At 48.0% G+C, this 17,921-nt stretch overlaps 1 protein-coding gene across 3 annotated transcripts in view; it reads right to left on the bottom strand.

The window, feature by feature from the left end:
• The window catches only part of LUZP1 (leucine zipper protein 1), a 115,440-nt gene extending 104,040 nt beyond the window's left edge, over positions 1-11,400 (bottom strand). For 2 of the 3 annotated variants that reach the window (XM_074976409.1, XM_074976411.1), the window contains exon 1: positions 11,338-11,400. The gene's annotated coding sequence lies outside the window, so the exon portion shown is untranslated. Of the gene's footprint in view, positions 1-7,166; positions 7,231-11,337 lie in introns of those variants that run through there. The other variant, XM_074976410.1, reaches the window with a different exon arrangement.
• Positions 11,401-17,921: the final 6,521 nt, after the last annotated feature.

The raw sequence follows: 17,921 nt of genomic DNA, 5'->3' as shown, positions 1-17,921 counted from the left end.
TGTCAAATTCACGGAGTAATTGCGCCCACTTTCCACATTGGTATAAGGTCCTTACATTCCATGTTCCAATTTTTGTTGTGGTTTTGGCACTTAAAATCGAACTCTGCATTGGGTACTGAACTTCTTTTCGGCTTTCATCCAGCACCGTCATAAAAAAAGAGTCGATACCTTTGGACCGAGTTAATTTTTGTTTATTTTGTTTGGTTGCACTTGTTGTTTCTGTAGCAACTGGTAGGTTTTACAGGATCAAGTTGCTAGCCCGACGCCCAACCTTCCTCCTCTTTCATCCAAGCTTAGGACCGGCAGTGGCGGAGCTGTGTTACCTAGAGAGGTGGTAGAATCTCCATCCCTAGAGATTTTTAAATCCCATCTTGATGAAGTCCTGGCTGGGATGATTCAGTTAGGGTTGACTCTGCTTTAGGCAGGGGGCTTTACTCGATGACCTCTTCAGGTCCCTTTCAGCCCTGGGATCCTAGGAGATGCATTTTTAACTAGACTCAAATGTTAAAGGGACGATCTGACCTCCTGCCAATCGCAGGCCATAGAACCTTGCCCTGCACACTGCAGTAACAGAGCAAGAACCTCTGTTTGAATTATTGGAGTCCTGGAATTATGAGTTAAAGATTTCAAGTTTTAGAGAATCCACCACTGACCTTAGCTCAAACCAGTGAGGGACCCATGCCTCACACTGCCAAGGAAGTTAAAAAAAAACCCAGGGTCACTGCTATTTTTCCCTGTAAGCTGCATGCTTGGGCAGCCAGCCAGCAGATTCAAATGCTACCCAGCTTATTGACACAGTGCCCACAGATGACCACGGCTGGCACTATGTGTTTCTACTGGCAATGCACATCTGTATATGCCTCAGTGACATAAAATTTATTCTGCACATGGATGGAAAAAATTAGAAGGACCATTGGTCTCTGCCAATGTGACCTGGGGGAAAATTCCTTAACAACCCCAAATGTGGTGATTTGTTAGATCCTGAGCATGTGAGCAATACCCAGCACCAGACACTTGGGAAAGAATGCTCTGTAGTAATTCAGAGCCCTCCCCATCCAGTATCCCATCACTGAACACTGGAGATATTTGCAGCCAGATATTTGCAGTCATAGACGGACTACATGTCATTATAAGCAATCTCATCATGCCATCTCCTCCACTAACTGAGAAACTAATACTTAATCAAAACAAAAAGCAGTCCAGTAGCACTTTAAAGACTAGCAAAATAGTTTATTAGGTGAGCTTTCATGGGACAGACCCACTTCTTCAGACCATAGCCAGACCAGAACAGACTCAATATTTAAGACACAGAGAACCAAAAACGGTAAGCAAGGAGGACAAATCAGAAAAAGATAATCAAGGTGAGTAAATCAGAGAGTGGGGGGGGGAAGATCAAGAATTAGACTGAGTTAAGTATGCAGACGAGCCCCTATAGTGACTCAGAAAGTTCCCATCACGATTTAAACCATGTGTTAATGTTCCGAATTTGAATATAAATGTCAATTCGTCCGTTTCCCTTTCTACAAAGAAGCGATAATTTCTTTTCAGTAACACACATACCTTGAGGTCATTGACAGGATGGCCCATTCCATTAAAATGTTGACTAACTGGTTTGTGGATCTGTAGCGTTTTAATGTCTGTTTTGTGCCCGTTGACCCTTTGCCTAAGGGAGTTAGAAGTCTGTCCAATATACAAAGCATCTGGGCATTGTTGACACATGATGGCATATATGATGTTAGTAGAGCAGTATGAGAAAGTGCCTGTGATTCTGTGGGTAACCTGGTTAGGTCCAGTGATGGTATTTCCAGAGAAGATATGTGGACAAAGCTGGCAGCGGGCTTTGTTGCAGGGAAAGGTTCCAGGACTGGTGTTCCTGGGGTATAGACTGTGGCTGTTAGTAAGGATCCTCATGAGGTTGGGAGGTTGTCTGTAGGAGAGAACAGGCATGTCACCCAGGGCCTTCTGGAGTGTAGCATCCTGATTAAGAATAGGTTAAGACATTAAAACACTCCAGATCCACAAACCAGGTAGTCAACATTTTAATGGAATGGGCCATTCTGTCAATGACCTCAAGGTATGTGTGTTACTGAAAAGAAATTATCGCTCCTTTGTAGAAAGGGAAACGGACGAATTGACATTTATATTCAAATTCGGAACATTAACACATGGTTTAAATCATGATGGGAACTTTCTGAGTCACTATATGGGCTCGTCTGCATACTTAACTCAGTCTAATTCTTGATCTTCCCCCCCCCGACTCCTCCACTCTCTGATTTGCTCACCTTGATTATCTTTTTCTGATTTGTCCTCCTTGCTTACTGTTTTTGGTTCTCTGTGTCTTAAATATTGAGTCTGTTCTGGTCCGGCTATGGTCTGAAGAAGTGGGTCTGCGCCACAAAAGCTCACCTAATAAACTATTTTGCTAGTCTTTAAAGTGCTACTTGACTGCTTTTTGTTTTGATAGTGTATAGACTAGCACGGCTTACTCTCTGTTACTAATACTTAATGAATTCTTTAGAACTCATTGTAAAAGATAAAGTTACACAAAAATAACAGTGAACAAACTGAGCAAAGTGCCTAGGTGCCAGCAATCTCAGTACTGAATACATCGCAAATTTGAAAAGGCCTGTCATTCTTACCATAGGTACTCATTCCTTGCTCAGAAATATTCTTATTCGCTGCAAGTTGTGACCCAGCTCTAAAGCAGTTGTCAATTTAACAAAGTGTGTCCAGCTATTTCTCAGCTAAGTGATCAAGATAATACCAAAACCAAGAAATAACTTTTACAATAAAAAAGTTTCACTCTTGCTCACATAATGGGTTCAAATTTAAAACTTCAGACAGTGTGTGGATAAGTATCAGAGAGGTAGCCGTATTAGTCTGTATGTTCAAAAACAACAAGAAGTCCTGTGGCACCTTGTAGACTAACAGAAATTTTGGAGCATACGCTTTTGTGGGCAAAGACCCACTTTGTCAGATGTGTGAATAGTCCTCAATGAAGGCTCATTGTTAGACAATTTGGATACCGAGTGAGATTATACTGCTTATGCAGGGGATCATCCTAGCCACAGAAGAACATATGGTCCCTTCTAGCCTTAAAAAAAAAACTATGACTCTGAAAACAATTGGCTAAGCAAGTTCACAGTTATAATTGTTTGGATGCACATTCTGGCACACAGACGAAAGACTGAGGCCGTGTCTACACCAGCCCAAAACTTCAAAATGGCCATGCATATGGCCACTTCAAAGTTTACTAATGAAGCACTGAAGTACATATTCAGCGCCTCATTAGAATGACGGCAGCCGCAGCACTTCGAAATTGATGTGGCTTGCCGCCACGCAGCTTGTCCAGACGGGGCTCCTTTTCGAAAGGACCCCGGCAACTTCGAAATCCCCTTATTCCTATCTGCTGTTAGGAACTGCATAAACTAGGGCTAGGGCCCTCTGGGACAGGAGAAGGTGCCTCCTCTATTGCTGCCACACTTTGTGGGGTGCATGTGTGGAGTGGCCAGAGAGATGTCCTATGCTTGCCACAATCCACAGTCTCGTTCACCACATGTGGCGAACAGGGAGCTTATTGGACAACACAGCTCTAGCTTTTCTCATACGCCCACTCTGCAGTGAGGACAACTGAAAAGTGTCAAATTGCTCCACAGATTGGGTGATCGATTGTATTAGTAGTTGGGTACAATACAAAAAAGACAAACTTTCTCATCCAGTGATACTTTTTCATTCCATTATTATAGTATTACTTTGCAAACATTAGATAAAGCAACTATGCAATTCCTGAGACAAGTAAGTTAGTTCTCTTTTACAAATAGGGAAGTAGAGTCCATGTCTGCATTAGGGTATATCTGCACCACTGCAAATTGCTAGTGCAGTTGACAACAACTGTCACTTGCATCAGTGCATCTGACTCTATATCCTTATGGAAGCAAAACCTGGTGACCCATCCACAGCACTTCTATTGTCTGGACAGGCGTCACCAAAGATGCCCCCGGAAGATCACCGCACTAGCACCAGCATCGTCTCTCGAATCAGTGTCACCAGCACTGAAGCAATGATCCTCCTACACCAATTCTGCTGGGCTGGACGTTGTATACAGATGCCAATCTCACATCAAAACAAGAGCCCTGCTCTCAGCTCACCTTTGGTCAGAGATCCTGTGGTGCTCAGAGGAAATGCTACAAAGATACATTGATAGAGTACCATAAGAAAACTGATGTGGATCTCACAATATGGGAGGAGCAAGCCACCAACAGAGCTTAGTGGTGCCATGTCCTCCATCAGGTAGTGGTCTGCTTGAAGAAGCACCTTCTCCTCAAAGCTGAAAAGAGAAAAAAGGAACGAAAAAACGTCTCTCCCAGCAGGGAGCTGACCCATCAGGAGATGAAGTCATCTACTGTGCATGGATCTGTGGTTCAAGGAACGGACCCCTAAGTCATCCCACAACCCATGTGAAAATCAGTGATAGAGCTCATCCTCGAACCGAGGGATTGCCAAGGATGACAACTTTCAAGGAGGGCTATGGAATACCAGGTCTAACTGATTTATAACAGTTTATCTGGTCTTAATTTGGGGTATGCATAGGTGCAGGTACCCCAGTTAATGAAATCTCAGTGAAGAAATGGCCAAAAACACAGAGAGGATAAGGCCAAAATTGTCAAATTTGGGTTGCTGTTAGGCACCTGAATTCATATCTAGACATTTAAATTAGTGGCTTGATTTTCAAAGATGAGAAGTACCACAAATGCCCTTGCCCTAAGAGGTTGAATTTTTTTCCCCCACCGAACTGACTCACTGGCTGTAAGAGCGCCAGTAACTGGAACTCAGATTTCCAGTCACCTCCTAGACACACTCCAGTGGTTTTTGTAAGCTTATTTTTGCAAAGTTAAAAGTCTGTAGTCAGAACCTACTAAAGACAAAGACAAAAATCAAAGTGTGAGCAATGAAACAGATGAATTTAAACATGGCAGTCCTACATTATGAATAATTCAATAGAATTCTTAGCAAATTTACCAAACTATGGAGAAAAGAATTTGAATGAAATTTACTGTCAACACGGAAAATTAAATGCTGCATAGTGAAGAACTGGGAAAAGCCATTCTTCTGGAAGATAACTTTGCCTATAACTGAATAAGTGAGTAATATCACAAGTACAGACAGCAAATATATGTAAACTTTAGAATTATAAAGCAATTTTTACACTATTAGAGTGTCCTAAGTGTTATAAGCTGTTATATCTCATATGCCCTGTACTATAATAACCACCTACCTCAAAATACAAAGCTGTTACTAGTACTCATAATTAAAAACAGAAATGGTTTTAAAGCATATATCTTCTGGCAAAGATTATTTGCTTAACAAGAGATTAAAGTTTCTGAATATTTTGCCATTTCGTGAACAGAATCAGTTATGCTAATGGAACTTTTTGAAGAGCTTATATAATAAATACCAAATATGTATTTCCTGACTGTAGTCTTGAGTGAAAAGATGTGAATTTACACTGTCGGAAGGCTTGCTTACAATGGAAAAATACATCATGTCAGAAGAGCCGTGTCTACACTAGCCCCAAACTTCGAAATGGCCACGCAAATGAGCTCATGGGAATAAGGGGACTTCGAAGTAGGCGGGGTCCTTTCGAAAAGGAGCCCCGTCGGGACGAGCCGCGCGGCGGCGAGGCGCATCAATTTCGAAGTGCCGCGGCCGCCCGCATGCTAATGAAGCACTGAATATGCATTTCAGCGCTTCATTAGTAAACTTCGAAATGGCCATTTGCGTGGCCATTTCGAAGTTTGGGGCTAGTGTAGATGTAGCCAAGTTGTGTTAACTAGAACATAGTCATTAATATGGTGTCAAATATGTTTGCAGAGTTGTTGTAGCTGTGCTGATCTCAGGACAGTAGAAAGACAAGGTGGGTAAGGTAATATCTTTTACTGGATCAATACGCTTTGAGTGGCTGACAGCCATTTTAACCAAAGTGTGTTTATTTGCATATTGCACAAAGGATAACAAGAGAACAGTCCACCATACATTAGAAGCAAAAGGAAGACCAAAGAAATAAGTCCATTACTCAATGAGGGAATAAAACAGTAAGGCTGGGTCTATGCTAGAGAGTTTTGTTGGCAGAAGGGACCTTCTGTTGACATAACTCAGGGAGCATCTACACACAAAGCATTCTGTCGACAGCTTCTTGACAGAACTCCACATTTGCCTCAACAGAAAAATTCAAGGCATAACAATCTCTCAACAGAAGTGTAACGCAGACACTTCCACCAACAGGGAGGGTTTCCGATTGCCACGCAGCCCTCTTTGCAGAGCTGCCATTCTGCTTTCTGGCACCAGAGGGTAGTGCAGTGTGGCAGTTCTCTGTCAATGGAGCAAGCTGTGTGTAGATGCAATCTGTTGACAGAGGTTCTGTCAAGATTTCCCTGTCAACAGCAACTTATTATATTGAACACATTTATATTCAAATTCGGAACATTAACACATGGTTTAAATCGTGATGGGAACTTTCTGAGTCACTATAAGGGCTCGTCTGCATACTTGGCTCAATCTAATTCTTGATCTTCCCCCCCCCACCCCTCCACTCTCTCATTTGCTCACCTTGATTATCTTTTTCTGATTTGTCCTCCTTGCTTACTGTTTTTGGTTCTCTGTGTCTTAAATATTGAGTCTGTTCTGGTCTGGCTATGGTCTGAAGAAGTGGGTCTGTCCCACGAAAGCTCACCTAATAAACTATTTTGCTAGTCTTTAAAGTGCTACTTGACTGCTTTTTGTTTTGATAGTGTATAGACTAGCACGGCTTACTCTCTGTTACTATTTAAGGAACACTGGCAGAGAGAATACATTTATACAGCGTGCACATGATACCAAGCTGGGAGGGGTTGCAAATACTTTGCAGCATACAATTAAAAGTAAAAATTATCTGGACAAGCTGGAGAATTGAAGTAAACAGGATGAAATTCATTAGGGAAAAAATGCAACATACTCCATTTAGAAAGGAACAATCAGTTGTACACATACAACATGGAAACTGACTGCATAGGGAGGAGTGCTGCAGATGAATCAACAGTGTAACATTATTGCCCAAAAGCAAACATCATTCTGAAAGTGTTAACAGGAGAATCATAAGCAAGACACAAAAAGTAAGTCTTCCACACTACCCTGTGCTGATTAGGCCTCAACTGAAGTACTGTGTCCAGGTCTGGGTGCCATATTTCAGGAAAGATGTGCACAAACTGGAAAAAGTCTGGAGAAGAGCAAAAAATGTGATTAGAGATCTAGAAAACGACCTTGGTTTGTTTAGCCCGAAAAAGAGAAAACTGAGAGGGTGTGTTTCAAGGAGGAGGGAGAAAAATCTCAATCTCTGACAATAGGACAAGCAGCAATGGTCTTAAATTGCAGGTAGGGAGGTTTAAATTGGACATTAGGATAAAGTTCTTAACTGTTGGGGGGCAGGGAAGCACCAGCATAAATTGCATAGGGAGGTTGTGGAATCTCCATCATTAGAGGTTTTAAAGAGCAAGGTGTATCAACACCTGGAAGGGATGGTCAAGGGTATCCAACACATGGCCTGCGGGCCAGAATCTGGCCCACCAGAGCCTTTTTATCCAGCCCACTGAGCTGGCAGCAGCACCATTTTTAAAAGGCAACTGGGCGTCTCTGAACTGCACGTGGCTCTTTAAAGAGCCACGTGCAGTTTCCACTGCCGCCACTCCCTCCTCCGGCTCCTGTATAGCGCAGCAGGGGCAGCTCCAGGTGCCCTTCCACAATGTGCGTAGGGGTAGCCGGGGGGTCAGTGTGGAGAATACGGGCTCCGTCCTGCACAGGGGTTTGTTGCCCAGTGGCCCCGTAATGAGTAGTCCTGGCGTGTGCTCTTTCAGTCACTCCCTGGCCGGCATGGTGGCGGAGCAGCCCCAGTGAGGGATCAAGCCACTGAGAGTGCTGCTGAATGGCATCACACAGCCTGCCTACTATGGCCCAGCCAGTATCACCGAGAAGCTGCTGTGGGGCCAGTTCTTCCCTGTCCCGAGGGGACGCCACAGGAGTTCCGTGCCCTGCTCACCAAGATGAGCAGTGTCTTCAAGGTAGCGGAACCCAGACAGACAGACAGGTGACGGACGGACCGGCTGGGGTGGAGGGGCAGTAGGAGGATGCTGGGACATACCTATGGACAGGACTGGGCTGCTGCGGGGGAGACGGATGGACTGGCAGGGCTGGAATGGCAGTGGTAGGTTTTCGGGATATACAAACAGACTGGCTGGGCTGGAGAGGGAGTGGAGATTTGTTGGGACAGCTTGACAAGCTGAGCTGGAGAGGCAGTGGAAGCATCGAGACAGACATATGGAGAAGCTGGGCTAGAAGGGTGCATGGGGAACTGGGTCTAAGGCTGGGGACAGTTTGAGGCTGCAGGTGGGGTAAAGGCTGGGGACGGTTTGAGGCTGTTGGGGGGATAAAGGCTGGGGACGGTCTGGGGTTGTGGGGGATTTATGGCTAAGGACAGTTTGGGGCTGTGGGGGGGTTCAGGCTGGGAGCAGTCTGGAGATGCGGGGGGGGGGGGGGGGGATATAAAGGCTTCCGGAGGGTTGGTGCTGACGCAGGTATAAAGGCTGGGGACTGTTTGGGACTGTGGGGAGTTTAAGGTTGGGGACAGTTTGGGGCTGTGGGGAGTATGGGGCTGCCAGGGGGATTGGGTTTAAGGTTGAGACAGTTTGGGGCTATTTTGTATTTGGCTCCCAAAACATGTAAAAAATTGCCACGTGGGCCCCGTTCAAAAAAGTTTGGACACCCCTGGTCTAGGTAACATGTAGTCCTGCCATGACTGCAGAAGACTGCACTAGATGACCTTTCAAGGTCCCTTCCAGTCCATTGAGTCTATGATTGTACATGCACTGAGAAATGCCATAACCCTTCTCTCATCCCAGATGACCACAGCGAAGTGCATAACTTCAAAATAAATATACAGGTATATCTCAGAAACATACATCTTCCCTCAGCACTGGTGGCCTAATATAATACCAGTACTACAGAATAATTCATAATGACTGAATAATGACTGAATGTATCATTTTTAAGCATCAACATCTGTCAAGAACTTCTTCCTGTTTGTGCATATCCACACACCCCCAAATGATTTTTTAAAATATTGTCTATGTACATTTCAATTTTTTCACTGGTTTGGTAAGCAAAGAGAATTAACCACTCCTGTCATTTACTGATTAAAATTTAATCCTTCCAAGCCTAATTCTAATGTACTTATTGGGTGATCTGGGTGTCCTTAAAGTGGTTTAACTGGTTTAGATGTTTCAGTTTTGGTATTAGAAAAATGCAAGTTTGCAATGAAAGTGTGTTACCACTGCAGAGAAATTATCCCCTCTGCAAGGGCTCCACAGATATTAAGCACAAATACCAGCAGTCACCACTTGGAAACCATACATCCAGCATTTCAGGAAGAATTATAAATGGGAACAGAAAGAAGAAATGTGGCCAGTTTTCCAATATTTAAATCACTGGCTTCCCCGAAAATTTTAGGATCAGGTAAAGTGAGGCAAATCCCTAAAGTGTTTTCAAACTGAGCCCTCAACTCTGGAAAAATCAGAAAAGCTGAAATAAGAAAAACTATCAATCTGAAATTGATCTTATTAAAGGTTGCTTTATTAAGATTTTACTAAGTTAAGAGACAGCGTGGGTGGGAAGGGAAGAATTCAGATGAACACAGAGCTATTCAGAAAGATAGTTAAGTGGGGATAATAGCAACACAAGAGGAACAAGGTGCACATGCTTGGGGTTACAGATCACCTAATAGAACTGGACTAAAACAAGAAAAAACAGACACATACACTGAGCATTGTAAATACGGAATACCTGTCATGAATTTCCTATTGTATTAGCCTATTGTTTGTTACAAAAAGGTTCAATGAAGTCTACAGAAATTGCTGAGTCTTGAAAATCAGTTAGAGACCAGTCCCATAATACCACTAAAGCAGGGGTATGCTCAGGCCATGTTTATATGAGAGCGGGGGGGAAAAAATCGAATTAAGATACAAAACTTCAGTTACGAAAATCACGTAGCTGGAATCGGTGAATCTTAAAATTGATTTTTGTCGCCTTCCCAACAGCTGGAGTTTGACAAGAAAAATTCTCACACAGACTTCCCTTGGGCCTGGCCTACACCAGAGAACAAAGTCAATCCCATATAAGCAATTCTTGCTATACCATTAGCATAGCTAGAATCGATGTATGAGGATCAGCTTTGTTCTCTGGTGTAGATCAGGGCTCTTTGGGCTTGTGCCAATGTCTCTTACTCCACGCAATACCGTGGAGTACCAGAGTCAACGGCCAAGCCCAGAGAGATCAATTTTGCCGTGTCTTCACAGGCACCCCAAATTCAACTCCAGAGGATCGATTGTGGTCCATCACACACACACAGTAAGTATAGACATACGCTATCTCCTTGTGACAATCAAGCGTACCGAGGTCAACAGCAGCACCTTGATCATTTGATTTAGCACAGTCCCACTAGGCCCGCTAAATCAAAACCCAGAAGACCCATGGCCAGGACAAAGTGCATCCATGGTTCCGATGCCCTATACTGTACTACACACATTTGCTCTAAGATACCAGAGGCAACAAACTGGAGCTAACCTAGAGAGAAAAGGCTGAAGTACTCAGGAAAGCCGACTGGCAGACTCCTGCAAACATCAGCCCGGAGCAAAGCCCGTGGGCGATCTGATCGGGAATTCTCCCTCCGCTGGTTGCAGTTTACCTCGCCAGGGTCAGGAAAATGGTTTCGTTTCAGAAACATGGAAGATTCCTGCGAGTAACCTGAGCAGAACCGGAGCGGCCCTGGAGAGGCTGGGAGGGAAATGACTTTTCTGGCGCAGTGGAGTTTTCTGCTTGTTCCCTCGTTTAACCCCTTTAGTCCCTCGCGCAACCAGCACCCCGCAGATTCCCCGCCCCTCAGAGCGATGAAAAGGCACATTCCGCTTCCTCCTGCTCGCCGAGGGAGCCCGGAGCCGGAGGGCTCTGCCGCCGAGGGAGAGCCGCCCCGGCCCGGCGGACAGCCCGACCGGTGGTGGGCCGAGCCCAAGGGAGGGCGCTGGCATTCCGGGCCCGCCCCGCGGCCCACAGCGCAGGAACTGCCCCGGCCCGGCGGCGCGAGGGCCCGGGATTCAGGCGGGCAGTGCCAGCCCGCCCCGTCAGGGCTTTCGCTAACAAAGCGGGGGCGGGGGGCAGCCCCGCGCCAGGACCCACGCCTCCCTCCCTGCACCTCTGACCCCGTCTCCTCGCCCCCGACCGCTCCCCCGCGCCCCGCGAGCGCCGCCGCGAACTTGCCCGAGACTGAGGGGGACCCTCCCGCCGGGGGGAGCCGCGGCGCCCTCCACCGTTGCAGCAGCCCGCTGGCTCCGGGCGGCCGGGGCGGGCTCCTGACAATGAGAGGCGGGGCTAGGCCGGGCTGGCGGCCTTGACGTCAGGGGGCGGGAAGGGGCGGCCGGGCCTGTCCGCGAGCGGGGCGAGTTGCCTCCTGAGGCGCTGGCGGCCGGGCGTAGGGCAGCCCTGCGCTGCGGGCGGCCACCGCAGGAAGGACCCAGCCTCAGTCCGCTCTAGGGGCGTCAACGCCTTCCCACCTCGTCCCGGCGCCCCCAGCCTGAGTGAAAGATTTTGTCGGGTGAGGAAACCAAAGCTGGAGGCGGACAGCTCCTGGGGCGGCGAGCAAGGGCTGGCGGCCTGCTCCCACCAGCTCCCGCCCTGGCTCATCGGGCCTTCGGAAGCTCTGCGGGGAAGCAGAGCCTGGCACGACCATGTGCTTCCCTAAGCCGAGGGAGAGGTGCTCAGCTTGGCCTGCTTTGCCCAGCGCTGTGCACTTACATGGACCCTTCCAAAAGTCTCTCCAGGGTCCACAGCCCTTAGGGTGATCAAAGATGAGGGTTGGCAGAGACCTCAGGAGGTCATCAAGTCCTGCCCCTTGCGCACAGCAGGATTGACCCCAATGAAGGCCTGATCTACACGAGGGGGAAAATGTAAGACATGCAAGTCCAACTACGAAATTGTGCAGCTGGAGTCAGTGTATCTTAAATTGATTTTTGGGGCCATTCCTACAGCGGGAGGTTGAGGGGAGAAACTCTCCCATTGACTTCTCTTACTCCTTGAGATTTCCAGGAGTACCAGGCTCTACAGCAACACCCTGCTTGTTTGATTTCACACAGTCATGCTAGGCACTCAGAATTGAACCCCAGAAGGTCAAATGCCACTGCGTCAATCTTCTGGTATGTACAGATGTGCCCTCAATCATCCCAACCAGGGCTTTTGTCAAGCTGGGCCCGAAAAACCTCTAAGAATGGAGCTTTCATCACCTCTCTAGGCAACCCCTTCCAGTGCTTCACCACCCTCATAATTAAATAGTATTTTCCTAATATCCAACCTAGATCTCCCCCACTGCAACTTGAAATCATTCTTCTGTGTCCTGTTATTTGTCGCTAGGGTTGTCCTTCACAAAAATATTGGACACTTACATGGCTGGTATTCTTTGATTTTTTTTCTTTTTAACTGGCAGAGCGCCCAAATACTGGACTGCTAGTTCAATGCCTGACACCTGGGAACCGTATTGATAGAGTGTGGCCACACATGTAAGCCAATCAGACGATTGATCCGCTCTGTTGACAGAGGGGCCAGACTGATCTCTTCACAAAACAGGCATCCAGAAGCACAGCAGACCAGGCTGCCTGTTGTGGATGCCTTGTCTGTCAAGAGAAGGTCCCACCAGAGTGTCCACACAGCTTATTTGTTGATAGAATCTGTTGACAAGAGTCAAAACAAAAAAGCAGTTGAGTAGCACTTTAAAGACTAACAAAATAATTTATTAGGTGAGCTTTTGTGGGACAGACCTACTTCTTCAGACCATAGCCAGACCAGAACAGACTCAATATTTAAGCCACAGAGAACCAAAAACAGTAATCAAGGAGGACAAATCAGAAAAAAATGGTCAAGGTGAGCATAGTTTTTTCTGATTTGTCCTCCTTGATTACTGTTTTTGGTTCTCTGTGCCTTAAATATTGAGTCTGTTCTGGTATGGCTGTGGTCTGAAGAAGTAGGTCTGTCCCACGAAAGATCGCCTAATAAATTATTTTGATAGTGTTTAAAGTGCTACTTGACTGCTTTTTTGTTTAGGTAGTATATAGACTAGCGCAGCTCTCTCTGTTACTGTTGACAACAATATCAAAACAAAAAGCAGTCAAGCAGCACTTTAAAGACTAGGAAAATAGTTTATTAGGTGAGCTTTCGTGGGACAGACCCACTTCCTCAGACCAGAACAGACTCAATATTTAAGGTACAGAGAACCAAAAACAGTAAGCAAGGAGGACAAATCAGAAAAAGATAGTCAAGGTGAGTAAATCAGAGAGTGGAGGGGTTGGGGGGAAGGTCAAGAATTAGATTGAGCCAAGTATGCAGACAAGCCCCTATAGTGACTCAGAAAGTTCCCATCACGATTTAAACCATGTGTTAATGTGCCGAATTTGAATATAAAACCCAGCTCAGCTGTTTCCCTTTCCAGAACGGTGCGATAATTCTTCTTCAGTAACACACATACCTTTAGGTCATTGACAGAATGCCCCATTCCATTAAAATGTTGACTAACTGGTTTGTGGATCTGGAGTGTTTTGATGTCTGTTTTGTGCCCATTGACCCTTTGTCTAAGGGAGTTAGAAGTCTGTCCAATATACAAAGCATCTGGGCATTGTTGGCACATGATGGCATATACAATGTTAGTAGAGGAGCATGAGAAAGTGCCCGTGATTCTGTGACTAACCTGGTTAGGTCCAGTGATGGTATTTCCAGGGAAGATATATGGACAAAGCTGGCAGCGGGCTTTGTTGCAGGAAAAGGTTCCAGGAGTGGTATTCCTGGGGTATAGACTGTGGCTGTTAGTGAGGATCCTCATGAGGTTGGGAGGTTGTCTGTAGGAGAGAACAGGCACGTCACCCAGGGTCTTCTGGAGTGTGGCATCCTGATTAAGGATAGGTTGTCGGTCTTTAATAATTCGTTGCAGTGGTCTGAGTTGGGGGCTGTAGGTGATGACCAGTGGTGTTCTGTTCTTGGCTTTTTTGGACTGATCTTGGAGTAGCTGGTCTCTGGGTATTCCTCTGACCCTGTCACTTTGTTTTTTTACTTCTCCTGGTGGGTAATTCAGGTTTATGAATATTTGGTAAAGTTCTTGTTGTTTTTGGTCTCTGTCAGTTGGATCAGAGCAAATGCGATTGTACCTAAGAGCTTGACTGTAAACAATGGATCTAGTCATGTGTGCAGGATGGAAACTAGAAGGGTGTAGATAAGTATAGTGATCAGTAGGTTTTCGATACAGTGTGGTACTGATCAGGCCATCCTTGATTAGTACTGTAGTGTCCAGGAAATGTATCTCTTGCATGTTGTAATCGAGGCATAAGTTGATGGTGGGGTGTAGATTGTTAAAGTCTCTGTGGAATTCTTGTAGAGCCTCTGTACCATGGGTCCAAATCATAAAGATGTCATCAATGTATCTTAAGTAGAGGCGGATTACAAGCAATCAGGAATACCATCCCTGATGCCACCACAGCCTATCCGGTGTCTGACCTCTGTAACTTTGTTCTCACACACAATCATTTCCATTTTGGGGACAATTTATACCTCCAGATTAGTGGAACTGCTATGGGCACCCACATAGCCCCACAATATGCTAATATATTTATGGTTGATCTGGAACAACGATTCCTCAGCTCTCGTCCCCTATTACCACTCCTCTACTTAAGATACTGGGGTAGAGCTCGCAGCCCAAACATTCTGCAGAAAGCCAACAGGTTTAAAACAAACAATAGGAAATATTTTTTCACACAGTGCACGGTTAACCTGTGGAACTCCTTGCTGAAGGATGTTGTGAAGGCCAAGACTATAGTAAAGTTTAAAAAAGAACTAGGTAAATTCATGGGGGATAGGTCCATCAATGGATATTAACCAGGAAGGGTATAGACGGTGTCCCTAGCCTGTGTTTTCAAGAGGCTGGAAATGAGCAACAGGAAATTGATCACTTGATGATTACCTGTTCTGTTCATTCCCTCTGGGGCACCTGGCATTTGCTTCTGTTGGAAGACAGGATACGGGGCTTGATGGGCCTATAGTCTGACCCAGTATGGCTGTTCTTATGGAATTGAAAACAGGTTATTTATAACCTTCCAACCTGACAGTGTTTCAAGGAGCCTTTTGTCCTGGAGAGGCAGCTGGGTGATGGGGGATCATGCCCCTCTAAGAATGGGGGGGAGAATCAGACTCAAGTTGTCCCTCCCCCGAGCTGGAACATCAAGGGGGCCCTGCAAACCCACAGCTGCATGTGTGTGTGGAGGGGTGCAGGCCACACCCCCTGGCAATCCTGGCCAGAACCCCTACTCGCCCCCCCCATCCCAATCCCACCAAGTGAGCCTGATGTCGGAGGGTTCGCCAAATCCTGCCTTGAATATTTCAGGGATACCGTCCATCTGAGGGGCTTTGCCGGAGCTGGTCTGGTTGATTTCCTTTTTGACCTCATCCATTGTAGGGGGCAGGTCAAGACTGTCTATCGTGGGTTTCTGAGGGATCTGGTCTAGGGCCACAGGGTCGACAATGGAGGACTTGTTGAGAAGGTTGCTGAAGTGCTCTCTCCACCTATTGTTGATGCTGCTCTTCTCCCTCACGAGAGTCATGCCATCTGCAGACAGGAGAGGTGTAGTACTTGGCTTTGAAGGTCCATATAAAGCTTTGAGAGCACTGAAGAACATCTTGGAGTTCTTGGTGTCAGCATAGCATAGGACTTCATCAGCTTTTCTCTCCCACCACTCATCTTGGATTTACAAAGTGCAGTCTGTGCCTGACTCTGAATGTCAATGGCCAGCAGCCGGATGGCCAGCAGCCAGCCTCCCCATGCCCCCCAGGGTAGCCCTGGGGAGTTGGATGACTGCAGCCCGGAGGGGGACTGCCCCCATAAAAAGAGAGCCCCTGCCTGGACAAAGCCAGAGCTGCGAAACCTCCTCGCACTCTGGCAAGCGGAAGATGTCCTGAGGGACACGTCGGGGCACCACCTCCACCTGCAGCTGACTCGCCACAGCCTTGGCTGCCCATGGCCACCTTGCCTGGACCGCAGATCAAGTCCGCTGCAAGATCAAGGAGCTCCGGTAGAAGTAGGAACAGGCCAGGGACAGCAGCCGTTGCTCTGGGGCTGGCCCAGCCAGGTGTCCCTATTATAGGGAGTTCTGGGACATTCTGGCAGGTGATGACTCCTCACCACCATGCCACCCCACGGACACAGCAGCCACAGACCCCCCTGCTGCGCAGGAGGGGGAGCACAGTGGCTCCTCCGAAGAGGCCGGGCAGGAGGGCAAGACCACCAGCCAGCCCCAGGGACCCTCAGATGACTCCTCCCCCGAGGGGTCCCTGGTGATAGCCATGGCTTCGGGGCCGAGCAGCTGGGACATGTCCAGCTGGGCATCCCAAGATCTATATGAGGTCACACCAGGTAAGTGCACAGCATGGGACACGTGCAGGCCCCCCTATCACGGCCCCCCAATGCCCCACGCTAGAGTGCACCCTGGGAGCCCCTGCACATGCAGGTCTGCATGGGGGGGAAACTAAGGTGCACAGCTGCATACAGCCTACTTGTGCCCTGAGTATGGAGCCCTCTGTGCCCGACCACATCCCTCTTGCCTGATACCCCATTCCCAGGCGGGGCCCTTCACAGGTGGCAGCATCCCTAAGGTGAGGGGCTGCCCAGTGGATCGGGTCAGTGGGTTGAGCCCAGGAGGAGGTGCCTGGGGGGGGACAGGGGACTGCTACATGGGGGTTGGCTGGGGCCCTAATCCCCCCCTTGCCCCCACTTGTCTTACAGCAGCTCCATCCCAGGGACAGGATAGGTGCCGGAGGAGCCCAGGGCAAGCTAGCAGTGTGCAGGCCGGAGGTGCTGTCAGTTCTCTGAGTGGGGCACAGTCCTTGCCCATGGCTGCAGCACGGGAGGTGTTGTGGGCCTGCTACAGGAGCCAGGTGGAGGAGGCAGCAGCATATGCAGCCACCCACTGCCAGCAAATGATGTGGTGGAGAGGCACCTGGCCCTGGAGCTGGAGGACCTCCAGTGGCACCAGGACACATTGAGTGAGGTGGTGGGGATGCTGCTCCAGGTGTGGGGGGGGCCTTGTGGCACTGTCCACTGCTCCCCTTGTTGCTCCCCCTCCTCTCGCCCTACTGCTGTTCCTGCTGCCATCCCCATCCCCCTGCCTTCCTCCCCTGAGGCCTGAGCCATCCCCATCCCTGAGGCCCTAGCTGCCCTCCTTCCCTGGGGTCTTCCCACGGCAGCCCTTGGAGACCGGGGGGCCTGGCTCCTGGCCACAGTGGGACCTGTGGTGGCCCCCCCACCCCAGGACCCATCCCCCTCCCGTCCCTAGCTGAGGACATACTACTGGCTGCCCACCACTGCCTCCCTGTGCTCCCTGCCCAATGGGGCCACACACCTGGGGCAGGAGAGGCAGTCATGGGCATCGGGGCTCACAGCCCTCCACCCCATCCCTTGAGTAGGGGCCCCTACCCTACCATCCCCTACCTTCCCCTTCCACACCCAGTTATTATGCCCCCACTGCCCAGACATCTTGCCCTTGTAAATAGTTGACCCCACTCCCTTGCATTATGTTGAAGCTCATTGTTATTGTTTATATATATACACATTATAGTTTGTTATTTACATAATACAGTTCTGTTTGGCACCCCTGTGTCCCTGTTCATTAGGGGGGTGGGGGGAGACCTGTGTTCGGGGCCCAGCTCAGAGGTCCCCATGGGCGAAGGCCTCCCAGAGGGCCCCCCAGATGTAGACCCCATCCTGGTGGAGCTGCTCGATAGGGGCCGTGGGTGGCTGCTCGTACTCCTGCGGCAGT

The sequence above is a fragment of the Carettochelys insculpta genome, chromosome 24 (assembly GCF_033958435.1).
Source record: "Carettochelys insculpta isolate YL-2023 chromosome 24, ASM3395843v1, whole genome shotgun sequence".
Taxonomy (NCBI): Eukaryota; Metazoa; Chordata; order Testudines; family Carettochelyidae; genus Carettochelys; species Carettochelys insculpta.
This window is presented reverse-complemented; position numbering and strand designations above follow the sequence as displayed.